This window comes from Nelumbo nucifera, chromosome 7, assembly GCF_055504915.1.
Source record: "Nelumbo nucifera cultivar China Antique chromosome 7, China Antique-T2T, whole genome shotgun sequence".
In the NCBI taxonomy this organism is placed as follows: Eukaryota; Viridiplantae; Streptophyta; class Magnoliopsida; order Proteales; family Nelumbonaceae; genus Nelumbo; species Nelumbo nucifera.
The window spans coordinates 42621682-42649236 of record NC_142655.1 but is presented as its reverse complement, the minus strand read 5'-3'; the positions used below and the strand labels follow the sequence as shown (position 1 = coordinate 42649236).

The window sequence follows — 27555 nt, the reverse complement described above, 5'->3', positions numbered from 1 at the left end:
ACGAGAAAGACCACTTAGCCTACGTAAAATGTGACAATCATGATGGAGTTGGTATAATGAGGGGATGGGTTGTTAGTGATGCTATCGAAAATATCAAACATATGGATTCCCATTTTCTGGAATTTTCGTTGGACCTATACTACCCTTATTTGTCTAAACGCTTAGTTAGCAAGTGAAGGGCAAATTTGTAATTTTCTGACTATCAATGTAGTTGTTTTTCCTCAGACCCTCACTCAATAGGTTTCTCTCTCAAAACCCCTCTCTCCCACTACTTCCCTCATACCCTAACGCAATCGGTTTCTCTCTCAGAACCAAGAAAGAAGACCCTCTCTCCCACTACTTCTGAATATCACTGTAGGTTTTCTCCCTCAAACCCTCATCCATTTGGTTTCTCTCTCATAACCGAGAAAGAAGACCCTATCTCCCACTACTTCCAAGTATTTTTGTAAGTTTTTCTCCCTCAAACCCTCACCCATTCGGTTAAGAAGACCCTATCTACCACTACCCTCACCCATTCGGTTTCTCCCTCAAAACCGAGAAAGAATACCCTATCTCCCACGTCCTACTACTCCATTTCATTTGAGAAAGAAGTCTCCCACGAAGTCTCCCACCAATTCTTTCACGATTGGGGAGTTCAGTTATTTGGAAATATATATAAATGGGATTTGTGATTCCCTTGGAGTATGCACAACTCCAATAGAGCAACCAAATGAGTCATTTGTCAAAGAGGAAAGCAATTGGAGGAGTGATTATTCCACTAGGAGAACAATCGAAGGAGAGGAACTCGACAAAAGCAACTTGGAAATTTTTAAAGGTAATGTTTACTATTGAAGTCCTTATTTTTCATTATTGTTGTTTGTTCATGTAATTACAGTTACATTTATCAAGCAAATTGAAATTGTTAGTTTCTTGAAGTCCTTATTTTTCATTATTGTCGTTGGTTCTTGAAGTCCTTATTTTCATTATTTCCGTTGGTTCATTTTCAAGCAAATTGAAAATGGCAGGTTCCATTTTCTATTCAATGTACTGTAATTTATTTTAGGTGTTACAGCATTTAGATTTATTTTTGAAGGCTTAAATCATATTTCATTCATTCAATTTCCAATGGATTGAAAAATGTTGGTTTCAACCCATTGGAAATTGAATTTATGTGATTTGATTCATTTTATATGCTGGTTTGAAACCAATGTTTAAATTCACAACTTCAAGTCATCTGATGTACAAAAAACCAATGTTTAAATTCACAACTTTAAGTCATCTGATGTACAAATTATATTGTCACCAATTTGTTTGAAATCAGGATTGCTCTTGTCAAATTTTATTGCTTTTGATTTTGATCTAACTATTTTTTTTTGTTTTTTGTTATTTTTTTTATGTTTCAACCCATCAGAAATTGAAGTTATGTGATTTGATTCATTTTATATGTCGGTTTAAAACCAACGTCTAAATTCAAAACTTAAACCCATATGATGTAGAAATTATATTGTCACCCATTTGCTTGAAATCAGGACTGCTCTTGTCAAGTTTTATTGCTTTTGATTTTGGTTTTTATGCTTTTTCCTATTTTTTTTCTAGAATGACCTTGAAGTATACTATTTTGTTTCCTCTCTATTGTTTGTAGTTATGTATTGTTTCTTTTCTCTCAACCATAATGAAATTACAGTTAATGTATCAGCTTATTTTTTATATTTCACTTAGTACACAGATGACAACAATTAACGAAATGAGTATTTCCTTCAAAAATGTACTTAATGAGTTGTATTCCAAATTGCATATGTCAACTCCCATATTCTTGGTTGAAGAAGTCGGGAAGGATTTCAAGGCCTCTATTCTTATCATAATCGGAGTCAGACAATTGGAAATTCTATGGAAAGTGATGTATTTATAAAAAGGAGATGAAACAAGATGTAGGTAGGAAGGCGATCAAAAAAATAGTAGAATAATTCAAAACGAAAATAGTTGAAGGGAATTATGAAGACTTACAATTCTATATGCATAAATACTAAAAATTGGAAATGTACATTGATGATTTGAAAATGGAGCTACTAAAACTAAAAAATAGGCTTAATGACACTAGAGTTGTGAAAAATGAAGGTATTGATGATAAAGAACCAGAAGAAGACGGTGAATATGTTGTAGGGGGAATTTAGTTTATGGATTATGTTAAAGTGAATCTTAGTAAGAGTGCTTGTTTTTAGTATCATGTTTTAAGTTTAATTAACAAGGTTGTTTATGTTTTATGACAGTTTATAATAGATTTCTATCTACAAGGTTGTTCTTGTTATTTTTATATAAAGTATAAATATTATTTTTAGTTGTTGTTCTTCTTTCTTTAATTTTGTGTTTTCTCAACACATTGTGCGTGGGCATTGTTCTAAAGCTGTATCATGCAACATAAGGTACAATTCAACTTACAGTTGAGCCCAAAATTTAGATTTTCTAGAAGCCCCTTGCTTAGCTAAAGAACTGCTTGGAAGAGATTGATAGATGATAATTGGTATCAGTACATATGATACTCATACATTTCATACTTCAATATAGAACCAAAAGAAAAAAAGATCTCACCATCATATGTACTGATTTACATTTCTGAAGCCTAAAATCCACATTATTTCCAATTATATTAAGCTTGAGAGAGAACAACCTAGGGTATATTGAGCTTCAGAGAATGGGTTCTCTAGTATGAGAGAACATATGTAGTTATCAGTATGACCCTTTTAATCATAGAGGACTTGCACCTTTTGGACAAGGAAGGCCTGAAATAGAACAACTAAGGTAAGAAAAAAAGAAAAAAAAATCCATTCCACTAAATAGAATGATTGTTAATATAAGATAAAATACAATAGAAAATGCTACAAAAACAGGACCTAGAATCCTTGCACCAGCATGTTTATTATCCCATCCAAATACATTGTCAGACTCGTATGCTCCAAGACTCTATCCATTCATTTGAATGTAGTTCAAATGGTCAAGGTTTCGGGTAGCTCTGTGCAACCAGACAGCTCCCTGCAATAGCTCATCCTTCATTTCAGAGTAAAACAATGGAAAATAGAAGGTTTAGAACAAATCCCTTGAAAATAAGAAACCCAAGTGTGAGAAAAAAAAAAGCAAAGGAACTTGTTAACTCGAGTAATAGTAGTAGAAAGGGTAGACGTATGGTTTTAATCCATTGCTATAGGAACCTCTATACTTGTTAGTGAAATGAAACATCTACTGCTCCACACAATAATTAGAATTAGAAAATAGTGAGAACTCAGAGGGTTTGGCGTGAGAACAATGACAAGTTAAAACTGAAAATAAAAACTCAGTACTGACCTGAATATAAATGGTATTAGGATGAGTAGTGGCTTTGAAAAGTTACTCAGTAGCCAAACGAATGGCTACCCTTGCATTCTTTAACTTGCCCTGCATCAGTCCACCAAACTCGAGAACACTCCATGAAAGCATGGTAAACAAATATTTCATTAATAATTAACTAAAATGTGTACAATATGGCAACCGAGATGTTGCCTCATGTACAATTCAGCTTACAGTTGAGCCCATAATATAGATTTCCTAGAAACCCCTTTCTTAGCTAAAGAATCTGATGAACTGTTATCTGGCCTCCTTTAACACTGAACTCTTACAAACATATTAGAGATTATCCATTTCAACTTCTTCATAGTTTCCTTTTATGTCCAAATAACAGTCTCGATCTTTTGGCCACCTAATTACAAACTTGGAATTCTCTTAAACTATCAATCTATCCACCTTCAACTCTTTAGAAAGCAGTACCCCCTGCTTAGGGGAAAGGTAGAATCCCCTAGTCCAACCAGGCCTGTGAACAATGCACATATATCCCCCCCCCCCCTCCATGCCTTATAACACCCCCTATACCTGAAGGTCTTGAGTTGCCAAGACTACTGCTATCACAGTTAGTTATAGGAATCTTTCTTCTGGAGGAGTCTATTTTGGATTAGGCTTGGCTTTAGTGTGTGAGGAAAGTGCCACTTGCCTCCTAATTCCTCCATATATCATCAAAGATCAGCTTGACTTTCATATGTGGAAAACTGCCTTTATTTATCATGTATTAATATATCCTACTAATAGGTCAAGGTCATTTTTGTCTACTACACTATCTCTTATTTTTTATTGTTTTTGACTCGCCACTCCAATCTATTCTCTCTTTCCTTTTTTGTTTTCTCCTTATTGTTTTCAAGATATATGGTATCAGAGTGGGATTATTAGGCCTGAGAACAAGATCGATCAATGGTTCCATTCTTTTTTGCTGTGTTCTTCCTGGAGAAGTCAAAGACCCCCCTTCTCTCTTGGTTGTGTACTAAGAAAAACCCTTGTAAGAGGTTCATCTGTATGGTATGATGGGTTTAGAAGATCTACAAACCCTTTTTTTTTTGTGGATCATGCGATCCTTTATGGCATGGTTTTTAAAACCGACTTGGAAACCAAACCGGCTAGGGGTCTGGTTACTGGGTCAAACAGTCCGACCATTCGAACCAAATGGTCGGCCCATTCTGATAAAAAAATAAAAAAATAAAAAATGGTCAAAACCATTCAAATGGTTAAAGGCCCGATTCAGCAGTTTGCTGACCAAAATCAACGGTTTTTGGAGAAAATCCAGTTTTGAGGGAAAACAGAGACCGGTTCTAGTTTTTCTAATCCGACCGTTTGGTCCCGTCTAGTTTTGAAAACCATGCTTTATGGCATGTTTGTAGGTCAGAGATGACTTGTACTTGTTGTAACAGTAGCGAAACAAAACTTTGAGTAATTGTGATGATTTTGTGCCTTTTTTCGGGAGGTTTGCTAATGTGGGGCAAAGGCTGTCTGACGGGTTGTCGAAGCCCTCAAAATTAGTGCTAGTCCCACAATAAAATATTTGTAGTAAAAGTGGTAGTAGGTCGAATCCCACAGGGAGCTAACAGTAATCTCTCAGACGAATGAATATTATCACTGAGTGGGAAAATTAAATAACTGAAATTAAAAGAGAGTAATAGCAAACTAAACAAACAAGAGAAATCAGTCTTACCGAATTCTGGTTCAAGGGTTCGGGTTAGTTAATTTGCCATCGATCATAGGTAGACTTCGGCAGTCTTGCAATTCAAGTATTTAACCTTAGATTTATTAGGATAGCCATAATAAACCTTGTGTTCTTCTAATTCAGTTGACCAAACCCAACATTCGATCAACACTTATCACTAATCAACTAGGTACGATAGCGTTCCATATTAACCAGTGATAGCATTAAGCTTTGTGAAAACAGTTAAACCAAGATAACAACAATTGAGATAGCTGCAATTATCAAATCTTGTTCCATCGATTCCCTTTAGGTTAAAACATGTCAATACATTGGTCAAAGCTGAAAGGATTATTGACAAGTAGTGATACCAAGGCATTGGTATTTATCACTCATAACCTAAAGGGTATTTATCACTCATAAATACCAAGGCATTAATGAAAGGATTATTGACAAGTAGTGATACCAAGACATCAATACTCTTTATTGACAACTAAAGAGTTAATCTTTGCTAACACTTGGCACCTACCATAGCACTGTGTAGCATCTCACTGATGCTCCATGCTCAAATCATCACCAAAACTTGGAATTTATCACTCATAACCCTATAACAACTTTTTGGATGCTGTAATGTGTTGGGCACCTGAACCATTGGCAACTTGGCACCTATATAGTTATCAGAAAGAAGGTAATTGGATAAGCATTTAGATTAGCAGCTTCAATGGGATTCGGGGACTTGGTTATTTAGGGGGATTTCTCACTTTGTAGTAGAGGGAATGGTGAATATATTAAGTGGTCTTTGGAGGTTAAAGTCTCTAGATAAGATAAGATAAGCATACACATAGGTTTCTATTCAAGATAATATAAGATCCTCTCATTGTGGAGCATGGGCCACCCCCATCCAATGTTCCTTTTTTTTATTATGATTTTAGGTCTTTCTCCATACTATACTTGATATTAGGTTTTTTACAATTATAAAATTATGTTTTGTCTTAATTTCGTTACTGTGAACGTTAACATTTCTCAGCATTCATTACTGCTTCCATGAGTCTTTGGATGCCCCATCTGATAAATTCCATGAGTCTTTGGATGCCCCATCTGATAAAGCACTTGTATAGATTTTATAGGTTCAATTGTGCTGCAAATTGTATAAAAAATTATGATGTTTTTTGTGGGCTTGTTTGCATTATTTTTCCCAACTAATGGCTTGTTTCTTGTTTTGCAGTGGCACAACTAACAACAAAAATTAAGCATCTATCATTTGTATTACATAAAAAGGTTTGACTATCTTATAAATTTTCCATTGCTGTCTTCTTTTGGTATATGGATATGAAATTTTTTTTATTCACTATATCTAGCTTTTTTTTTGGTAAATTTCACTATATATCTACCTAGAAAACATGTTTAGCAGAGAAAATTGAAAGTGAACTGGAAATTCAAGAAAATGTACAGAAACACAGAAAACTTTAATGGGTGATACATAAAAAACTTTGATGGATAATTCAGGAAAAGAAAAATAAGGCTATTTCATATGCAATTGATGAATACACATTATTATTAGAATTCCTAACAAGGAGTTTTATTGTTAAGCTTCCATGTCTTTTTTCTTGTGAATATGGTACGATATTGAATATGGTATAGCTTATCATGACTATATAGTAATAGATTTGGTGAAAACTTTTTGTGTGTTCAGCCCTTCATGATGGATGACATTGCTTGGGGATGGCAGATGGTGGGTGCTTGGTTGTTGCCATTCTCATCAACAGGTGAAAGTTGGGTTATACATTGGATACCACCAGATGTGAACCAAATCAAATTAAACTTTGATGGGTGCATTAGGGGAAACCCAAGACCAGTCAAGGATTGGTAAATTTTTCTCTTTCCATTCTTGATACTCTCTTCTTCGGGCCATAGAAACCTTGTCACTTGGACGATCCAGAGCAAGGTTATTAGCAATTTTGTCCAATTTCTCGGACGTCAGAACCAGCATAAGGTTTTAGAACCAGTTAGCATAATTAGGGCCTTTGAGTTTGTTATCATCCAACAACTTGGTGAAGTTTCCATTTGCTATTTCTGGTAAAGGCAAGACAGATTTATAAGTCCACAACCTAATTGATTCATGTCATCACATAGAAAGGGCTTTTAATCTATGTTCCATTTCCATTTTGGGCATCTCTGAGATTCCCTCCAATCTCAGTGACGGAGACAGTTGTGTCTCTGGAAATGTGGGAAACCACATGGGGTGCATGGAAACAACTATTTCAGCTACAAAACCCCACCACCTTCTATGAAGGATCTTATGAGCTTTCCCTTTAGCTTTTGTTAGACAAGGTTCAAAGCCATTTTAGGTTAAACCTTTTTGTCTAGTAAGTGCTCACCCATCATGTCCGTGAACGCTAAAGTACCATGAGAGAGTTTTCCATTTTAAGATAGGCCCCTCCCACATCGGTCTATGACGTCCCTATCATCTCATGAAGCAATCTAACCAACTGCATTAGCAGATGGATAGCCCAATTTTATGGTGCATCTCCACCCACCAATATAGCCAATCTTCATACTAATGATGAAAGGCTTTTAGAGAATTCATCATATGAAATTCCCTATCACATGCACCTATATTTAATGGAGGGAATGAAAAACCCCTAGATCTGATTTAGGTCAAACCAAAGTGGTTCCCACTGACTTTCATAAAGCTAGATTCGAAGTGGGCCCAAAACGGCTAGGGTTCCGAGATGTTCCTCTTGGGGAGAAACTAAAGTGGGTCCCACTTAGAAAGGGAGATCATCCAATGATTTTAAGGGCACCATGGCAATGATGTGCATTCAGCCATGGTGTTCGAAAGAGCCACTGTCGAATTAACATGGGCCAAGCACTTATGGCCCATGTACGCAGCACATCACATCACATACATCACATGCATGAAATTCATAATTGATCCAATCAATTAAATAACTATAAAACCCATAATTTAAAGTTTAAAAAACCTTTTCAGCCCATAATATTATCAAATAATATTATCTAGGTACCATATTTCTACTGAATTGGGCTAAAGCAATTTTAACAAATCAAAATTGGGTTTTACAGATGTGGGCCGAATTGCATCTTGCAATTAACCATCAACCCCTCGGCCCATGAAGGAAATTTTAAGGCTGGGAACAGCCCCATCGAACCATAGATTTGGTCCAACCAGTTTGGTCCAATCTGGTTCGAATGGGTCTAGGGTTTGATGATTAATTCAAGATCCAATTCAAGAAACACGATTTGAAAATAAAGAAACTGATACATGACAATCAAGAATCAGTAAACAATAGCAAGAGGGCTGTTTGTAAGGCTGCAACCTTGCAAAACAAATGTTAGTTCACAGTTTGCAGTTTCAAAAACTGTAAATTGTAGATTGCTGAACCCAAATCTGCAAAATTTTCTCCTTCACGCTTCTAGCTTCGTCTTCAATGAAATAAAATAGAAAACCTAATTTTTCTATTAATATTACATATGAATTAAATTCCTATACATTCTGTATAAAATAAAAAAAATAAAAAATTAATTACAGACCAAGAATGAATAAAAAAACGTAGATGCGCAAATTTCTTGCGCCGTAGAAAGATTTCGATCTCCTCCATATGAACAGCCCAAAAATATAAATAGAATAATTCTAAATATATAACAAAATAACATAGATTTATTTTCAGATCATTCACCCAAAACTGGGAACCGATTTCCCAGAAAAAAATCGCTAACTACGCAAATCGGGTAAAACGCCTTCTGCCCATTTGCGCAGATCTAGATCTGATTTAATTCAGTTCAAGACTTGAACCTGGCTCTGGCACCACTGAAGGGATGGGCTATCCATCATATGGATGGCTGAACCCTGTAGGAAGGTTGAGTGAAATTTCAAAAATTTCTTTTCTCTCCCATCTGGGAGTTTCATTCCCTATTTTAGAAAACTACATTTTCAATGATCAATCTTGAACCAAGAACCAGACCAGATCTGAAACCAAAAAGGGAGGAGAGGGGTATATCTGATATGAAGTAGCAATAACTCCCAATGAAGGTGTTCACGCCCAAGGAGAAAACCAAAACCCGCTTCCACTGAAGATGACACAGTGTGTGAAGAGGCAGTATTAGCAGGATGACTCTTCATCAAGAACCAGGATTATTCAGCAAGAATCGAACAGGGGTTGGTGAGCACGACTTTATATTGTTTCTTCAACCAAGAAACAATATCAAGAACCTTTTTGATTAATTCCACAAGAGGAGATCGAATTGGGTAGGGATGGCAAGAATATGAGAGAATTTTGCAGGTTGCTGTGTGTTAAAACTGAGGAATTCGCCCCCTATTTATAGTCTTCTTTGGATCAGCCTCCTAATCTAATTAGGAGAGTATTTCTTGATCCAAATATGATATTTGGTTATGGACTCTTAAATGGATAAGACTTATCTTATTCTTTCAGCTAATCGTAATCAGATTATAAATCAGATCTTGCCTCCTTTTAATTAACTAATTTAGGCCCAGTTCGAATTGTCTTTAGGCCCATTAAGCTTATGTGCTCACTTGCCCCATAACCTACTGCCTAGTTGGCTATCTTAGTATGGCATGGGACCCAAACATTGATCTACACATAAGCCACATGGGTTCAATACAGCCTTTGTTACAAGGACTAACCGAATTCACTGTAGGAGACAGTGAACCCCTGAGTCCATCACTATGGGCTCTTAATGGGCCCAACATTTACACTAAATGGTCATTGGGTCCAGCCACCTTATGTAAACTCAAGGACTACGGGCAGATGCAAGATTAGCTCATCAGGTATTACCCTTAATGGTCTTACACTTAACCTCTCAGCCCATAATGATCAAACACTGCTCGATAAGAGATGACATCTCCCTCGGTTGCAAGGAACAGTATTGCACTCTTTACTTACATGGATCTTGGGAAATAAAACCTTTTGCAAACATTTTGAAACCATAATGACATGAATCAATTATGTACTTTATTTATTTACAATAAATGTCAAAAGATACATCAATCTGATTGGAGCTAAGGGCATAACTGTCTAACAGCTCCCACTTGCAATTAGGTCCAATCGAGTCCGGAATCCCAAATTTTCCACGTGTTTCTCAAATACTTTTTGTGTATGTGGCTTAGTCAATGGGTCTGCTACATTCTCCACTAATGCTACTCTTTGAATCAGAACGTCCCCTCTTCCAACTATTTCCCGCAGTACATGGTATTTCCTCTCGATGTGCTTCGACTTCGAGTGGGCTCATGGCTCCTTAGCCTGAGCTATAACTCCATTGTTGTCACACAACAGTGGAATTTGTGATGTGCTGGACGGAACTATTCCTAATTCCTGAATGAACTTCTTCATCTAGACGGCTTTTGTAGCAGCTTCACTTGCAGCAATGTATTCGGCTTTGGTTGTGGAATCTGCGGTGGAACCTTGTTTGCTGCTTTTCCAGCTAACTGCACAGGCCCCCATCGTAAAGATGTAGCCAGATGTAGACTTTCTATCATCTAGATCTGATTGAAAAACTGGTATCTACTATGAACTATTCAGTCAATTATGTGAATTCCTCTCTCGATTCATTCACATAAACCAAATCAATTAAGGGGTGGCCAAGCTCTTAATCGCATTAAGCAAAATAATTCATAGACTGTATGGAAATCACAATCTTGGATAAATCATAAAGATAAAAATATACTCATTAACAGGGTTATGCTTTCCACAACCCTAGCTGAAAACAAATCAATTCATGATAAAAGAATTCGCCCTTGGTGCTGAGATCTCTTCTTGCCGCCACCTTTTCTTGAAGTTTCTTGAGTTCTTGATCACCTTCCCCAAGTTTCTTGATTTGTTTTCTACTTTCTTGATAGATAGCTCAATGCAATTCGTGATGCCCCTAGGGTTGATACGCCCAGCTCTCAAATAGCTTACAATTACTTGGAGTTATCTCAAGAATGGATAATCTAGGCTTGATCCAAACTCCTCCTATTCTATCCTATCTCCTCTCCTCTCTCATTATCTAAACCTTTCTTAATCTTTCTGGAATTACATTTAAAAATTTAAATCTAAGAGGACTCTCGAATTCTTGAATTCGAATGGGCTGCTTTAATAACTTGGGCCGCCTCAATGTTTTTCTGCGAAATGGGCTTTAGTTGGGAACTGGGCCTCACTACGAAATTGCTCCGTCTTCGGGCCCGGATTTGACTTCAATGTAGGCCGAATCTGCGAAAGCCCAAAACATGAAAGTTGTAGCTTTCTCTCTTATATTTCAAGTGGATCTTGAATCAGCCCAATCGGAGCTCGGATATGAAAGTTAGGCCCAGATTACTGATCGCTGTCAAAACTGTGAAAACCCATCTGATTAGCCTTGTTTTCCTTGTGACTTTTTTCCTTGCCCTGCACCGAAATACAAGAATTATGAGTCTAATTAAGTACTAATTCAGTATAAAAGACAGAATATTAGGGGATAAAAATATGATAAATTTTATTCTCATCATTATTCAATTGAGCAGCACTTAAAATTATCTTTCTGATTCCACATCTACTCACTATAAACACGAATCTACGAAGTATTTTGAACTACCCTTCTTTTATATTATAGTATATGCAACAGCTCCTTTGGAAAGATAACACCATAAAGACAAAATCTCAAAATGAAATCTATTTCATTCGTTACATATGTTTCCTTTCTTAAACCCTAACCAAATTCAAACTGGGTACTATTAAGCAATACATAAATCTCATCTGTGCCATATATTAATTCTATATGTAGCAAAAAGAATTCTAACACCTACTAAAAGGCATGCTTAATAAATGATTCCCATTCATGGAATGAGAGTAGGTACTGTTAGACAGTTTTGTATGCCCTTAGCTTCAATCAGAATGATGTATTTTATGAGTTTATTGTAAATGAATAAAGATACATATTTGATTCATGTTCCCTTGGTAGTTTCTGTGTAATACCTTTAAACTGGACACTTAATGAGACTCGTGTTAATTTAGAATGTTCACAGCCAGTGGGTCGGTCTGGGAGACCTATCCTGACAAGGCTGACACTGTAGTGCCACCAAGTCGGTTGGGGTGGCTTGTCTCAGCTGCCAGGGTGAGACCCTAGGCATATATAGTGTAGGATTAATTGAATCTTTGAACTGGACCAGATTTCCAGTATTGCCCTGGACCTTGGAGATTGATGGGCAAAACTGGAAAGTTACACCCAACCCCTAGACTCGATTATGATACTGCACTAGGTGTCGGATTGGACTGTCTTTGATGTACCAATCAGTGAGATCCTTAGCGGGGGTCAAAACCTAGGTATGTTGGGACAGTCCGAGAATTCATCTGAGTGGGTGATCATAGTGACAGGATCAGCCCCTTTGTCGGACAAAGGTAATGATCGGGGATGCACTCTCACTGATGGAAACCAAGACTGCCGGCTGCCGATTTCAACCGTTGAGATTTGTTTTGCAAAATATATTTTATATAAGATATAAAAGTATATATATATGGTTTCTAAATTGTTTGCAAGAAGGTTTTAATTCCCGGGATCCATGTGAGTGGAGAGTGCAACACTGTTCCTTGCAGCCGAGGGAGAGGTCCTCTCTTGTCAGGCAGTGTATGATCATTATGGGCTGAGAGGTTAAGTGTAAGACCATTGAGGATAATGCCTGATGGGCTAATCTTGCATCTGCCCACAGTCCCTGGGTGTTACAAGGTGGCTTGGCCCAGGGACCACTTAGTGTAAGTGTTGGGCCCATAGAGCTCATTTGACAAGGTTAGTATCATCTTCTTTCAAGGGTTCATCGTATTAGGGTCATTGTATTAATGTTTCAGTAGCTCCTTTCACCATGACAAGACTCCATTTGACATTGTTTGACCCTAACATGTTGCTGAATCTTTGCATTAGTTTTATATGTTGTTTGAATATTTTATAATGATGACATTATGGGTTGTCCCATTGGCCTGAATGATTGAATAATGACCTGTTGACTAAGAGTAAATAGCTGTATAAATTTCTAGCCAGGTTTTAAAACACTGGGTTTTTGACTAGTTCTCAAAAACAAACCTTCCTTAATGTTTCTTTTCATTTAATCCCCTTCTTATACGTAAAATCTTTCTATTTTCTGCTGACCCTAATAACTTATTTGAGCCATGTCTTGGTGATGGACCCCACTCCTTTAAACCTTCCTAAGAAATTCATATTTTCCCCTACTTTTAATCCCTCTAGATCGTTCGACTTCCCATCTCCAGCTCAATCATATTTTCCCCTACTTTTAAACTTGTCCCTTATCAAAGTGCTAGAACTTTCACTGCTTTCTCCCGGCTCATCCTCTTCTTCATTTCCAACTCACCTCTACAATTGGCTGCAAAGCCCCACCTCTCTGCCATTATCATTCTTGCCAATTAAAACATCAAATCAGCAAATTCCTTTGCAGATACTCTTGCTAAGTAAGGGATGGGAACGGAACATTTGTTTGGGCAGTGCTTTAACTGTTTTTTGACTTTCTTGGGGAGGGTTAAGATCTTTTATCTCACCCCTTGTTATATTTGCAATCTATCTTTCTTTCTATAATATTTCTGTTATTGATAAAAATTATCAAATCAGAATTGAAACCATGTCTTTTCTCATCCATATTGTAGAATGCTGCTCTTCTCTCTTAATCAACCATCTTCATAAAACTCTCTTTTGAAAAGCATTCATCAATGGCAGACCCATCACAACATAATCAACGTCAACTAATATCTTGCCAGGTGAATTTGGTTATGAAGTATTTCGCCATTCACATCCCATAAACTTGCCACAATTTTCCAATTTATGAAGGAATATTGCTGCCAAGCCTGCCATGTCTTTAATATAGTACTTTTAGTCATCTTAAAAATATATTGTTGATATGGGTCAGATTGTTCTTCCAGCAACAATATCTCCTCTTTTTTAATTTTGAACTCATTTTCAAGAACATTCTTTTCTAAGGAAAGATATTGTACATCTAATCCCATTCGCCTCACCACAGTTACCCACAGTGGGTGTATTAAGTGTCTGACCAGTTCAGGGGGTGGAGGGGCCCTAAACTGGCCCCTCTGAACCGGTTGTGAAAAAAAAAGTAACAAAAAGCAGTATCATTTCGCCCGATATGCCCTTACAAGCGTATCAAGCGTATTGATATTTTGAACCTTGGTTACCCGAACTAATTTTCCATAAAGAATTTCTTCCTTGGTTATGCTTCAGATTCATGTACTACTCTTTGTTAATATCTTCACATTTATCATCATAATCAATTTCAATTAACTCAAAGACACAATGAATCCCTTTTATCAGTTTCTACATTTGTACAATCAAGAATCTTGAACAAATACACTTTGATCAGTTTCTACATTTGTGTGTGACCTTCTCCTCTCATTAGCACTTGATCTTTCACCATACATCTTGGAGAATATGTATGTAGGTTTCTCATCATCTACTGGTTCTGTTCCTGCAACTAATTATTCACTGGGTTTGAGCTTCAAGATGAACGGGCAAGCTCAATCTTTTAACCTTTCACTCCTTCCTCATGATCTCCTTCGAAATGATAATATTCCTAGAAGTTTACAAGAAGAGGAAAAACACAACAAGATTAGCCGCCCCACTGGCAGTCCTATCTTTGCTACAAATCTCCTCACACACCATACTACATCCACTCTCCAACTGTTCTTGTTCTCTCCAATACTTACAGATTCCTAAGTATGGATTTGTAGTTTCATTATTGTAGAATGTTGATCTTCTCTCTTAATCAATCTTCTTCATAAAACTCTCTTAATCAACCATGAATGATTCCCAATCATGGTATGGCAGTAGGTACCATGTAGAACTACTCATCAAGGCATTTGGGATGACTTTCCTTTCAGCAAGAATCACTGAACTACTCATTAAGGCACTTGGGATGACTCATTAATATTTTTATATTTCCTTTTTTCCTTTTAATTATAGATTTTATCAAGTTCATTGTTCATCATCAGATTTACCCAATTCCTCCATATATCATCAAAGACCAGCTTGACTTTCATTTGTGGCAAACTTCCTTTATTTATCCTGTATTAATATATCCTACTAATAGGTCAAGTTCATGTGTTAACTGCACTATCTATTATTTTTTATTGTTTTTGAGTCACCTCTCCAATCTATTCTCTCTTCTCTTTTTTGTTTCCTCCTTATTGTTTTCAGGATAATATGGTATCGGAGTGGGATTATTAGGCCTGAGAACAAGATCGATCAATGGTTCCCTTCTTTTTTGTTGTGTTTTTCCTGGAGAAGTCAGATAACTCATCAGACTAATCTGATGAAGTTTTCTGAGTTTTCTCCCCTTCTCTCTTGCTCGTGTACTAAGAAAAACCCCTGTAACAGGTTCGCCTATATGGTGTGAAGGGTTTAGAAGTTCTACAAACTCCTTTTTTGTGGATCATGTGATCCTTTATGGCGTGTTTGTAGGTTGTAGATGACTTTTACTTGCTGTAACAACAGTAAAACAAAACGTTGAGTAACTGTGGTGATTGTGCGCCTTTTTTTGGGAGGTTTGGTGATGTGGGGCAAAGGCTGTCTTTGGTACTTATTATAGGAGATTTTCATGATAACATATTTATAAAAATAAGAAAGAATTTTTAAACTTTAGGAACCAAGTAATAGCTTCAGCCATATATTATTCAATTGAGCATCACTTAAAATTATCTTTTTGATTCCACAACTACTCACTATAAACACGAATGTAGAGAGTATTTCCAACTACCCATCTTATATATTACAGTATATGCAACTACTCCTTTGGAAAGAGAACACTGTAAAGATAAAATCTCAAAAATGAAATATGCTTCATTGGTTACATATGTTTTCTTTGTTAAGGGTAACTAAACCCTTGTCCACACCAAATACCTTAGCAGTGTGTGGCATCTCACATGTTTTCCTATATTAATTGCCCTGTTAACCTCCTATATTTCATGAGGTTTATAGTTAACTTGAAAGCTATTTGGAACTGAGTTATAAGGTTCTTTACTTTCCTTTTTCTTCTTTTTTTTTTCATTTTCCTTTTCCTTTTTTTTTTTTTTGCTTAGCTATTAGGAATTGGATGAGAAACATTGATATTACTTCCATTTCAATATGACATCCCATTGCTGGCATTGTTCTTCACCCTTTGGAATTTTATTTTCTTGGGTTCAAGATTGAACCTTATTCTTTGTTCAGGGATTTCATATAGATGAATAGTAAAAATTAACCCCTCTGCCTCCCTCCCCTCCACCCCCATTGTTTTCTACATTGAGTTTTAATTTATTTTTTGGTAGAAATCAAGATTTTTTGTCGCATCAACAAACCTACAAAACCTGTTAACCTATCTCAACTCATTAAAGAGTTTAAATTACTTTTTTTGATAAATTAATGGCTGCTAGATGTGAAGGCAATATAATACTTAAGCTCTTCCAGTGGTTTTCCTTATGTTTTTTCATAAACAATCATACTTTCTGCATCTGCATCTGCTAAGTTAATTCTTTATTGTGTAACTATCTTTATACTGTTAGTAATATATTTTTCTCACTACAATCCTCTACTTTTAGTTGATTTTCAGTTCATTCGCATCTGTTATTGTTTGTCATTTCTTTCAATTTTAATTTTTTTTACTCATTTAGTTTTCTTTTTCTTTAAATGTAGAAATCTTTATTTAAAAGGAATATTAGTTAGTACCTACCTCTTCAAACATGGGTTTGTATCTCAGCTTCCATTTTGCAACCCTTGGATATTAGCCAAATAGCCTCATAGTGTAAAATCTATGATTTATATTTATGTTTTAACCTCTTGTGATTTTAGTTTTTGCCTAGGGGCAAGGCCCAAGATAATTGGCCGGATTGCAATTACCAAACTTCAGGGGAGGGGAGGTTTCAACAATAGAAGATTTCAGCATAATTTAGATGCACTGATGATTACACATGAGAAAAGGATGGGAAAGTAAGACAACAGGGAGGCATATGTGTGAGTATGATTGAGAAAAGGCCACCCATACAGATGAATTTTTTATAACCGATTAATTTCTCTAGGTTAATCCACCATATGAGCTTCTTTTGTCTATATTATTATGCATTTATTGACACTTTAAATTGGGCCTCATGTTGTTGGTTGATTGACAAAGCATGAGAAGGCTTTCATGATATTAACCTAAAGGACTGAAGCCTCATATGGTAAGCTCCACTTTATTGGTTGCAAAATGTGATTGGTTGGTAATGGTATTTATCTACAAAACCCTCCCCTTCAGCTTGGACTTGAAAAATTGTGACATTTCTCTACAGGAACTCAAACTTCATAGTCAATCTATCAATTTGTCAACTAACTAGGTGAAGTATAGTGATGATAAGCGGAAGTTCAGCCCCATTTATTAAATTAAGTCATGTGTCTACATTCAAGTCTCTATTTGTATAAAGGTGTGGAAAGGGATCTTATTGTCTGCCTACATGTGTGGAAAGGGGCCTTATTGCCTACCTACATGTTTTAAGTCTTTACCAGTGGAAGGATATTAAGATGTACCAACAGAAAATAAAGACATGATCTAGCAGTGTGAACGAATGAGATTAACATCCATACCATATATTTCGGCTCCATATACTTGTGGTCAAAAGCAAATTTGGCCACCGAACTGAATGGTATGTTCCTTATGAACTCGTTTACTACCTTTCAACGAACCTGGTTAGTGCATCATTAAAGTATTCAACACTCTAATTAATCAAAAAATTGATTATTGTACAAGTGTATTGAATTTTTTTCAAATTTTTAATTTTCCATACTTTAATCATTATCATGACAACTCCCACGTGCAACACACGTGCCCACTTACTAGTATTGAAAGTGTCACAATTAAAACATTCCAAACCTTTACTCATTCCAACCTTTGACCAATTCATGACCAGACGCTGGAATTTAGGAAGTTATCGTGATTTGAAAAATTGATTAGGTGTGAACTGGGCAAGCTTCAGTGGTGCTATGATGCTACAATGTTCGTTGGTGTGTGCATTGCATTGTAGCATCAAACGGGTGAGGAAGAAAGTCTATCCAGGTCCTATGTGACCCATTTTTCTTTGTTTCTAAGGTCAACCAGAATATATTATTAATAAGTTACCCTTAATTTCTTTACTTTATTAACCCACTAGTGGGAATCCATGTGATGTATGGGATTTGTTAAGTTAAAGATAAATAATAGAAACATGTATACAATTGTTTTATACAATAATTAATAATCATCTATATTTTCTTTACTACTTTTAATAATTTTTCTTATAATACAAAAATAATAATAATTAATTTTAGATAAGGTTTTTTATTAAACTTAGGGATGCCAATTTTTTCCGTATCCTTGATCCCCGTGGGGGTCTACCTTGAATGGGGCAGTGATGGGGATGGTTTCCCCCCCCCCCCCCCCCCGCATGGATGGAGATGGTGAAATTTCCATCCCCGTTGGTGGGGATAGTGCAAGGACGGGAAGAGCACTCCTTGCCTCGTGTGGACCCAAATCCTCCCCCCATGGGATCCTCGCTAATATATATGTATATATATGCATATATGTACACATACATCTATATGTTAATATTTTTTAAAATATGGTTGAATATATTTAAATATTTTCTAATAGGATTGTAAATTTTAATTAATTTATTTTTATTTTTTAAATAAAATAAAAAACAAAAACATAATGGTTGACATTATGAGGAATTACAGGGAGTGGGGATCCATGCGGGGATGGGGACCTCGTGGAGACGGGGATAAGGATAACTTTGTCCCTATTAGTGGGGATGGGGACGGGGAGAGGGACCTTGTCCCTGCCCCACCTTGTTGCCATTTTGAATCAAACTAATGAAATTGTCCAACCCGATTTCTATTATTTCCAACCACCTTTGGTTCAACAATTTCCCAACCTGATTGAGTTGGATCAGTTTTGCTTTGGCCATTTGTAAACTAACTAAAATCGAATGACCCAACCATAGATATATATTAATATTTTATATTTTAAATGTATTCATTTAATACAGGAAAGTAGGAAATTCCAATATTTCTTAGGCTAAAATAATTTATATCATAAATTTAAAATTTAAAATTATTATTTTTAAATAATTCCATTGTATTTTTTTAATTTAAACTTAAATTTTAAATTTAATTTTTAAGTTTAAATTTTTGAACAGACTGATCAAACTGAAAATTGACCTAAACCAATATAACCAGAGTGACCAACCCCCCAATCTAACCATGTCGATTTGGTTGTCCAAACAACCTATAACTAAACCAAACCAACTTGTGAACAATAGTTTAAGCCCCAATATTTATTAAATATTTATAGCAAAAATACATAATAAATTAAACTAAAAAGCCTAAATAACAGTAGTTTAAACTCTAATTATTGAAAACTTTCTATTAAATAACAATAAATGAAGATTAAGTTTTTAAAATAATTACTAATGAACAATAATTTTTCTGAAAGTTATTTTCTAGAATTATTAATTGGTATAAATGAAATTAGTTATTTAGAATATTATTTATTTTTTGAAATAATATAATTATTTAAATTTTGAAATATTAATTACTTGTTGAGTTTAACAATCCATAAAATTATAATACTATTAATACATAACTTTGTTGTTTTAACTATTTAAAATCTAGTTATTTTAAATATTTAGTTTTATAACTAAATATTTAAAAACTTAATCTATTTATTATAATTGAAAGCTATTCAATAACTTTTTACAATATATTATTAAATTATTTAAAATATTAATTTTAATATTTTGTTATTGAAATATTTAAATAATATTTCATTTTTATTGTTAGATTTTTATTATTTGAATAACATTTAGATTGAATAATCCAGAAAATCATAATTTATATTGTTTGTACATAATTTCATGATGAATTTTGTAAAATTATATAATTATTAAAAATATGAATATTATTAAATTGATTAAAATTATTTTTGTCAATTTAATAAATATTTTAATATTATTATGTAATTTTTTAGAATATTTAAATAATTCTTAAATTTTTTAATTCAAACTTTCTTAAGATAAGTGTAGATAAAAAGTAGGGAAGAAGATAAATAAGAATTAGAGATAGTTTAGGAGAGAAACTCTCTACTAAATTTGAGATTACTTTGGAGAAAGTTGAAGATAACGGGGTAGGTTGTTTAGGAGAAATTTTAGGATATTAGATTGTTTAGGAGAAATTTAGTAGAGTTTCTAATTGGGGAAAGTAAAGTTTCTAATTGGTAGTTTAGGAGTTTCTAATGGGGGAGATTGTTTAGGAGAAATTTGGGGAAAGTAGAGTTTCTAATTGGTAGTTTCGAAAATGACATGGCGAACCCCTAGTAGTGTCCCCATGTCAGCCGACACCGAATCGGAGATCCCCTTTCAAAATACGAGTCAAATCCCTTTTGGCTCATTCCTTTCAGGACCTTGGGATCTCCCCTTATAAAAGGCGATGCGGATCATAATAGGAACACAACTCTGTTAATAGAAGTTCATAGCCTACTCTTGTTCCTCGCCTTTCTTCACCCTTCAAGGAGACTATCACACATAGCCTTACCGCACCACTTACATTAGAATCTCTAGTTACGTCCTTGATTGCGGAAATAGATGCTTGTAGAATTGTCCTTTCCCCTATCCCAAAAGAACAACCAAACAACCTTGACAACACTAATCCAGGAGTTGAGGACCATAATGGCTTAGAAACCGTTTGAAGGGATGAGAGATCCATCGTATGGACGCCCTGATCTTGCGGAATAAGGGGGCGAATTTCAAAAATTTTTCTCTCCCTTCAACTAGGAATCACATTCCCTTAGAAAAACATATTTTTCAAGGATCAATCTTGAATCATGAACCAAACCAGATCTGAACCAAAAGAAGTAGGAGGGAGGATGTACCTGATACGGAGAAACAATATCTCCTAATGGAGGTGTTCACGCCCAAGGAAAGATCCAAAATCTGCTCCCACTGAAGATGGCGCAGTGCAGGATGGAGCAGAATCAGCAATGTTCTTCCAAAAGAACTTGACCCTTCGCAAGAATCAACTGGATGGCTTGTGAGTACAGCTCCAATCAATATTTTCCCAAAAGATTGGTATCAAGATCAGATCTTGATTTTTCCTAAGAACTGGAGATCGAACTAGGGGTAATGGCGGCGACAGTAAGGAGGCGGCAAGAGAGTATTCGCAGGCTGCAGAATTCTCTCTTCTTGTGATTTCAGCACTCAAGAGGATCTCAATCTGTGTCTGTTTAAAGCTGCCGCCCCCTTTTTCTTTTGTTAACCTAAAAAGATCAGCTCCTAATCCAATTAGGAGCTGCTTATCCAAATCATATTTGGATCAACCTTCTCTTTAGGTGATAAGGATAGACCCTTATCTTATCTGAAGATTAGATCAGCTTTCTCCTAATCTCATTAGGAGGTTTCTAGATCTGAATCACATTCAGATTTGGACTCTCTGAGTGGATAGGGTCAAGACCCTATCCTATTTGCTAATCCATCTCAGAATTCGCCCCATAATTGACTAATTAAATAGCCCAGTTCGAAAAGGGCTTTAAGCCCATTAAGCTTATGTGCTCACTTAACCTTCCTAACTGCTGCCCAGATGGGCTTCTTTGTATGGCGTGAGACCCAAACATTGATCTACACATCAGCATGGGTTCAACCCAGCCTTTGTTACAAGGCCTGGCCGAATACACTGTTATGGACAGTGCACCCCCTGAAACCCATCTTACGGGTTCTATGGCCCCAACACTTACCCTAAGTGGTCCCTGGGCCAAGCCACCTTATAACACCTAGGGACTGTGGGCAGATGCAAGATTAGCCCATCATGTATTATCCTCAATGGTCTTACACTTAACCTCTCAGCCCATAATGATCATACACTGCCCGACAAGAGAAGACCTCTCCCTCGGCTGCAAGGAACAGTGTTCCACTCTCTACTTATATGGATCCCGTGAATTAAAACCTTTTTGCAAACATTTTAGAAACCATAATATATATACTTTTATATCTCATATAAAATATATTTTGCAAAACAAATCTCAACAGTTGAAATCGGCTGCCGGCAGTCTTGGTTTCCATCAGGGAGAGTGCATCCCCGATCATTACCTTTGTCCGACAAAGGGGTTGATCCTGTCATTATGATCACTCACTCAGATGAATTCTCAGACTGTCCCAACATACCCAGGTTTTGACCCCCGCTAAGGATCTCACTGATTGGTACATCAAAGACAGCCTAATCTGACACCTAGTGCAGTATCATAATCGGGTCTAGGGGTTGGGTGTAACTTTCCAGTTTTGCCCATCAATCTCCAAGGTCCAGGGCAATACTAGAAATCTGGTCCAGTTCATAGATTCAATTAATCCTACTCTATATGTGCCTAGGGTCTCACCCTGGCAGCTGAGACAGGCCACCCCAACCGACTTGGTGGCACCACAGTGTTAACCTTATCAGGATAGGTCTCCTCAGACCGACCCACTGGCTGTGAACATTCTAAACTAATACGAGTCTCATTAAGTGTCCAGTTTAAGGGTATTCCACAAAAACAAACCAAGGGAATATGAATCAAATATGCACTTTTATTCATTTACAATAAACTCATAAAGTACTTTATTCTGATTGAAGCTAAGGGCATACAAAACTGTCTAACAGCTCCCACTTGCACTTAGGTCCAATCAGGTACAAGCCGGAGTCCCATGCTTTCCACGTGTTTCTCAAACACTTTCTGTGATAGTGGCTTCGTCAATGGGTCTGCTACATTTTCCACTAACGCTACCTTCTGAATCAAGATGCCCCCTCTACCAACAATCTCCAGCAGTACGTAGTACTCCTCTCGATGTGCTTCGACTTCGAGTGGGCTCGTGGCTCCTTAGCCTGAGCAATGCATCCATTGTTGTCACACAACAATGGGATGGGTGATGTGCTGGACGGAACTACTCCCAACTCGTGAACGAACTTCTTCATCCACACGGCTTCTTTGGCAGCCTCACGAGCTGTGAACTACTCCCAACTCGTGAACTACTCCCAACTCCATTCAGGAATGCAGTTTTGACATCCATCTGCCAAATCTCATAATCATGGTATACTGCTACAGCTACCAGGATCCTAATGGATTTGAGTATGGCCACAGGCGAAAAGGTTTCCTCATAATCGATGCCTTCTTTCTGAGTGTACCCTTTCGCCACCAAACGAGCTTTGAAGGTCACAACCCTACCATCGGGGCCGTTTTTCCTCTTGTAAATCCATTTGCAACCAATTGCTTTTACCCCGGAGGGCGGATCTACTAGAGTCCAGACTCCATTGGTCTCCATTGAGTCCATCTCTGCTCTCATGGCCTCCACCCACTTCTGGGAATCTATGTCCAACATAGCTTTCACGTAAGTCACGGGATCCTCCTCACTAGTCAAGGTTTCCACCAGGTAACTATCCTGGTCATAACCATATTAGACTGGTGGCCTGGATACCCAAGTGGATCTTCTACGTTGGTCACTACCTGGAACTTGTGGGACATCTCCCACTGCTCCTGAGCTCTCCTCATCAAGAACAACTTCCTGACAATGGGTGTCCAGGATGTAATCGGTTTTCAAGAATTGCGCATTTCGACTGCATAACACTTTCTGCTCACTTGGGTCATAGAATAAGTAACCTACAGAGCCTTTTGAGTAGCCTACAAATAGGCAACGGCTGGTCTTGGATTCCAACTTGTCTACACTCGTTCTTTTAACGTGTGCTGGACAACCCCAAATCTTCAAGTGTCTGACACTTGGTTTCTTTCTAGTCCAAAGTTCATATGGAGTTTTCGGAACCGATTTGGTTGTAACCCGATTCAGCACGTAAATCGCAGTCTCTAATGCGTAACCCCAAAAGGATGTGAGTAACTCTGAGTATATGAGAAGCAACCGGACCATATCCAATAAGGTCCTATTCCTCCTCTTTGAAACACCGTTAAGTTGTGGTGTAGCAGGAGAAGTCAATACACCAGGACGCAGAAGCTACCAATAAATTGACTTCTATAACACAAGTTTCGAAATTACCTTTCTTGGATTCCAGGTAAGCAGGACAGTTCCTTTTCCAGTGGCCGATCTTCTTGCAAAAATGACAGGCATCTGATGCCTTGTCCTTCCTCAGTTTCTTGGGTTTTGTAGCCTTCTTCTTGGGCTTTCTCTTTGCCTTCCTTTTCTTGCCCGATTTGCCAGTTTCAACAAGCATGGCAATGGCCTCATCCTTTTTAATCAATTCTTCGGCCCTCTGCAACATATTAGTGAGTTCCTGCAAGCTGACGTTCAGCTTGTTCATGTTGTAGTTCATGATGATTGGATTAAAGAATGGAGGCAGAAAGTTGAGAATAACATCGATCTGTGTTACCAGATCCAGCCCGGATCCAAGAGCCTCCAGTTCGTTGATATAGCCCATCATTCGAAGACAATGATCGTGAACTTGTTGGTCCTTGGACATCTGCGCGGTCATGAATTGTTTCAAGACCTTCTGCCGAGTAGAACGATTCTGCTCTTCATACATTGTCTTCAGACTGTCTAGTACGTCCTTAGCTACTTCGATCTGATCGAACTGCCTCTGAATTGAATTGTCTAAAGAGGCAATGATATAGCAGCGGGCAAGGGAGTTTTTCTCCTCCCATTCTTAGTATTCTCTTCTCCAGGCCTCGGAAGCCCTATCTCCCGAACGATCCGGGGCAGGATTCTTGGCTACCTTATCCAACTTTTCAGAGGTTAAGACCAACATTAGGTTCCTGTACCAGTCGGCATAGTTTGGGCCCTTCAACTTGTTGTCATCAAGCAATTTTGCAAATGATCCGTTTGCCATTTTCTGATAAAAGAGCAAACATCAGTCCATAACCTTATTTGATTCATGTTCATTACATAGATATGGATTTTAATCTACGTTCCATTTCCATTTATTCATCTCTGAGATTTCCCTCCTTTCTCAATGACGAAGACTACGGGTTGTCTCTGGAAATGTGGGAAATCACATACGGTGCATGGAGCCAACTGTTTCAGCTGCGTAGCCCCACCACCTTTTTGTGAAGGATCATATCCACTCATCATATGAGTTTTCCCTTTGGCCTCTGTCAGACAAGGTTTAGAGCCATTTTCGGGTAAACCTTTCTGTCCAGTGAGTGCTTACCCATCATATTCGTGAACGCCAAGATATCGTGAGAGAGTTCTCATTTTCTAGTGAAGCCCCTCCCACATCGGTCTATGACGCCCCTATCATCTTATGAAACACTCAGACAAGCCCAACAACAAATGGATAGCCCATTTTCGGGTGCGTTTCCTCATTACTGAATGACCCATTCTCATGCTAATGATGGAAGGCCTTTAGAGAATTTATCATATGAATCTCCCAATCACATGCACTCATATTAGCTAGAGGGAACAATTAATTACGCCCTAGTTCTAATTTTAGGTGAAACCAAAGTGGCTCCCACTGACTTTCATAAAGCCAAATTTCGGTGGGCCTAAATCGGCTAGGGTTCCGCACGTAACCTCTTGATGAGGTGTGGGGCCCACCACTGAGGGAGGTCATCCAATGACTAAAAGGGACACCATGGCAATAATGTGCATTCAGCCATGGTGTGCGTAAGAGCCACTATCGATTGAGCATGGGCCAAGCACTTATGGCCCATGTGCGTAGCACATCACACATCCATACATCTCATGCAGGAATAAATTGATCCAATCAATTAATCATCTGTAAGGCCCATTTGAAGCCCATTTTAAATCCACAATATTAACCATTAATATTATCTAGGTATATGGACTGAATGGTTCAGCTCATATAGCTTTAAATGTTAAGTGGACTTTTAGCAGTTTTAACTATTTAAAATTGGGCCTTTACAGGTTGGGCCGAATTAACCATTTAATTAAACATCAATCCTCAGGCCCATTAGTGGGAAAATTAGGGCTGACTTTCAGCCTTGATTAATGTTAGACAGTTTTGTATGCCCTTAGCCTCAATCCGATTTGATGTACTTTTATTATTTAGTGGAAATAAATAAAGTGCATGTTTGATTCATGTTATTTGGTTTAATTCTGTGTAAGACCTTAAAACTGGACACTTATAAAGACTCATGTTAGTTTTAAATATTCACAACCGTTGGAAAAATCTGGGGAGATTTATCCTGCCAAGGCTGATACTGGTGTGCCACCAAGTGTTGGGATGGCCTATCTCAGCTACCAGGGTAAGACCCAAGGCACATGCAGTATGGGATTACTTGAATCCTTGAACCGGACCAGATTTCTAGTATTGCCCTGGACCTTGGAGATGGATGGACAAAATTGGAAAGTTACACCTGACCCCTAGACTCGATTATGACATTTCACTAGGTGTCGGATCGGGCTGTCTTTGATATGCCAATCAGTGAGATCCTTAGATGGGGATCAAAACCTGGGTATGTTGGGACAGTCTGAGAATTCATCTTAGTGGGTGATCATAGTGACAGGATTAGCCCCTTTGTCAGACAAAGGGTAATGATCGGGAATGCACTCTCCCTGATGGAAACCAAACTGCCGGTAGTTGATTTCAATCGTTGAAATTTTGTTATGCAAAATTAATATTTATATATATATATATGTATGGTTTCGAATTGTTTGCAAATGGTTTTAATTCCCGGGATCCATGTGAGTGGAGAGTGCGGCACTGTTCCTTGCAGCCGAGGGAGAGGTCCTCTCTTGTCGGGCAGTGCTTGATCATTAAGGGTTGAGAGATTAAGTGTAAGACAATTTAGGGTAGTATCTGATGGGCTAATCTTGCACCTGCCCATAGTCCTTGGGTTTTTATAAGATGGCTTGGCCCAGGGACCACTTAATGTAAGTGTTGGGCCCATAGGGTCCATATGATGGACTCAGGGGTTGACTGAGTCTTTCAGTGAATTCGGCTGGGCCTTGCATTAAAGACTGGGCCGAACCCATGTGGCTGGTGTGTAGATCAATGCTTGGGTCCCACGCCATACAAAGAAGCCCAACTGGGCAGCAGATTGGAAACTAGTTAAACACTGAACATCTAATGGGCCAAAAGCCCATTTCGAGCTGGGCTGATATGATCATCCATCTGTGGGGCGAATCTGAGATAAGGATAAACCGTTATCTTATCTGAAGATTAGATCAGCTTTCTCCTAATCTCATTAGGAGGTTTCTAGCTGTGAATCACATTCAGATCTGGACTCTCTGAGTGGATAGGGTCAAGACCCTATCCTATCTACTAATCCATCTCAGAATTTGCCCCATAATTGACTAATTAAATAGCCCAGTTCGAAATGGGCTTTCAGCCCAATAAGCTTATGTACTCACTTAACCTTCCTAACTACTGCCCAGTTGGGCTTCCTTGTATGGCGTGGGACCCAAACATTGATCTACACATCAGCCACATGGGTTCAGCCCAGCCTTTGTTACAAGGTTTGGCCGAATACACTGTTGTGGAGAGTGCACCCCCTGAAACCCATCTTATGGGCTCTATGGGCCCAATACTTACCCTAAGTGGTCCTTGGGCCAAGTCACCTTCCTGGGACT

General features: G+C 37.5%; 1 long non-coding RNA gene across 1 annotated transcript; it reads left to right on the top strand.

The window, feature by feature from the left end:
- The first annotated feature begins 233 nt into the window (after positions 1-233).
- LOC104590274 (uncharacterized) lies at positions 234-17770 on the top strand. Its single transcript, XR_016078853.1, has 3 exons — positions 234-814; positions 6237-6289; positions 14978-17770. It is a non-coding gene; the product is annotated as an uncharacterized LOC104590274 (long non-coding RNA).
- Positions 17771-27555: the final 9785 nt, after the last annotated feature.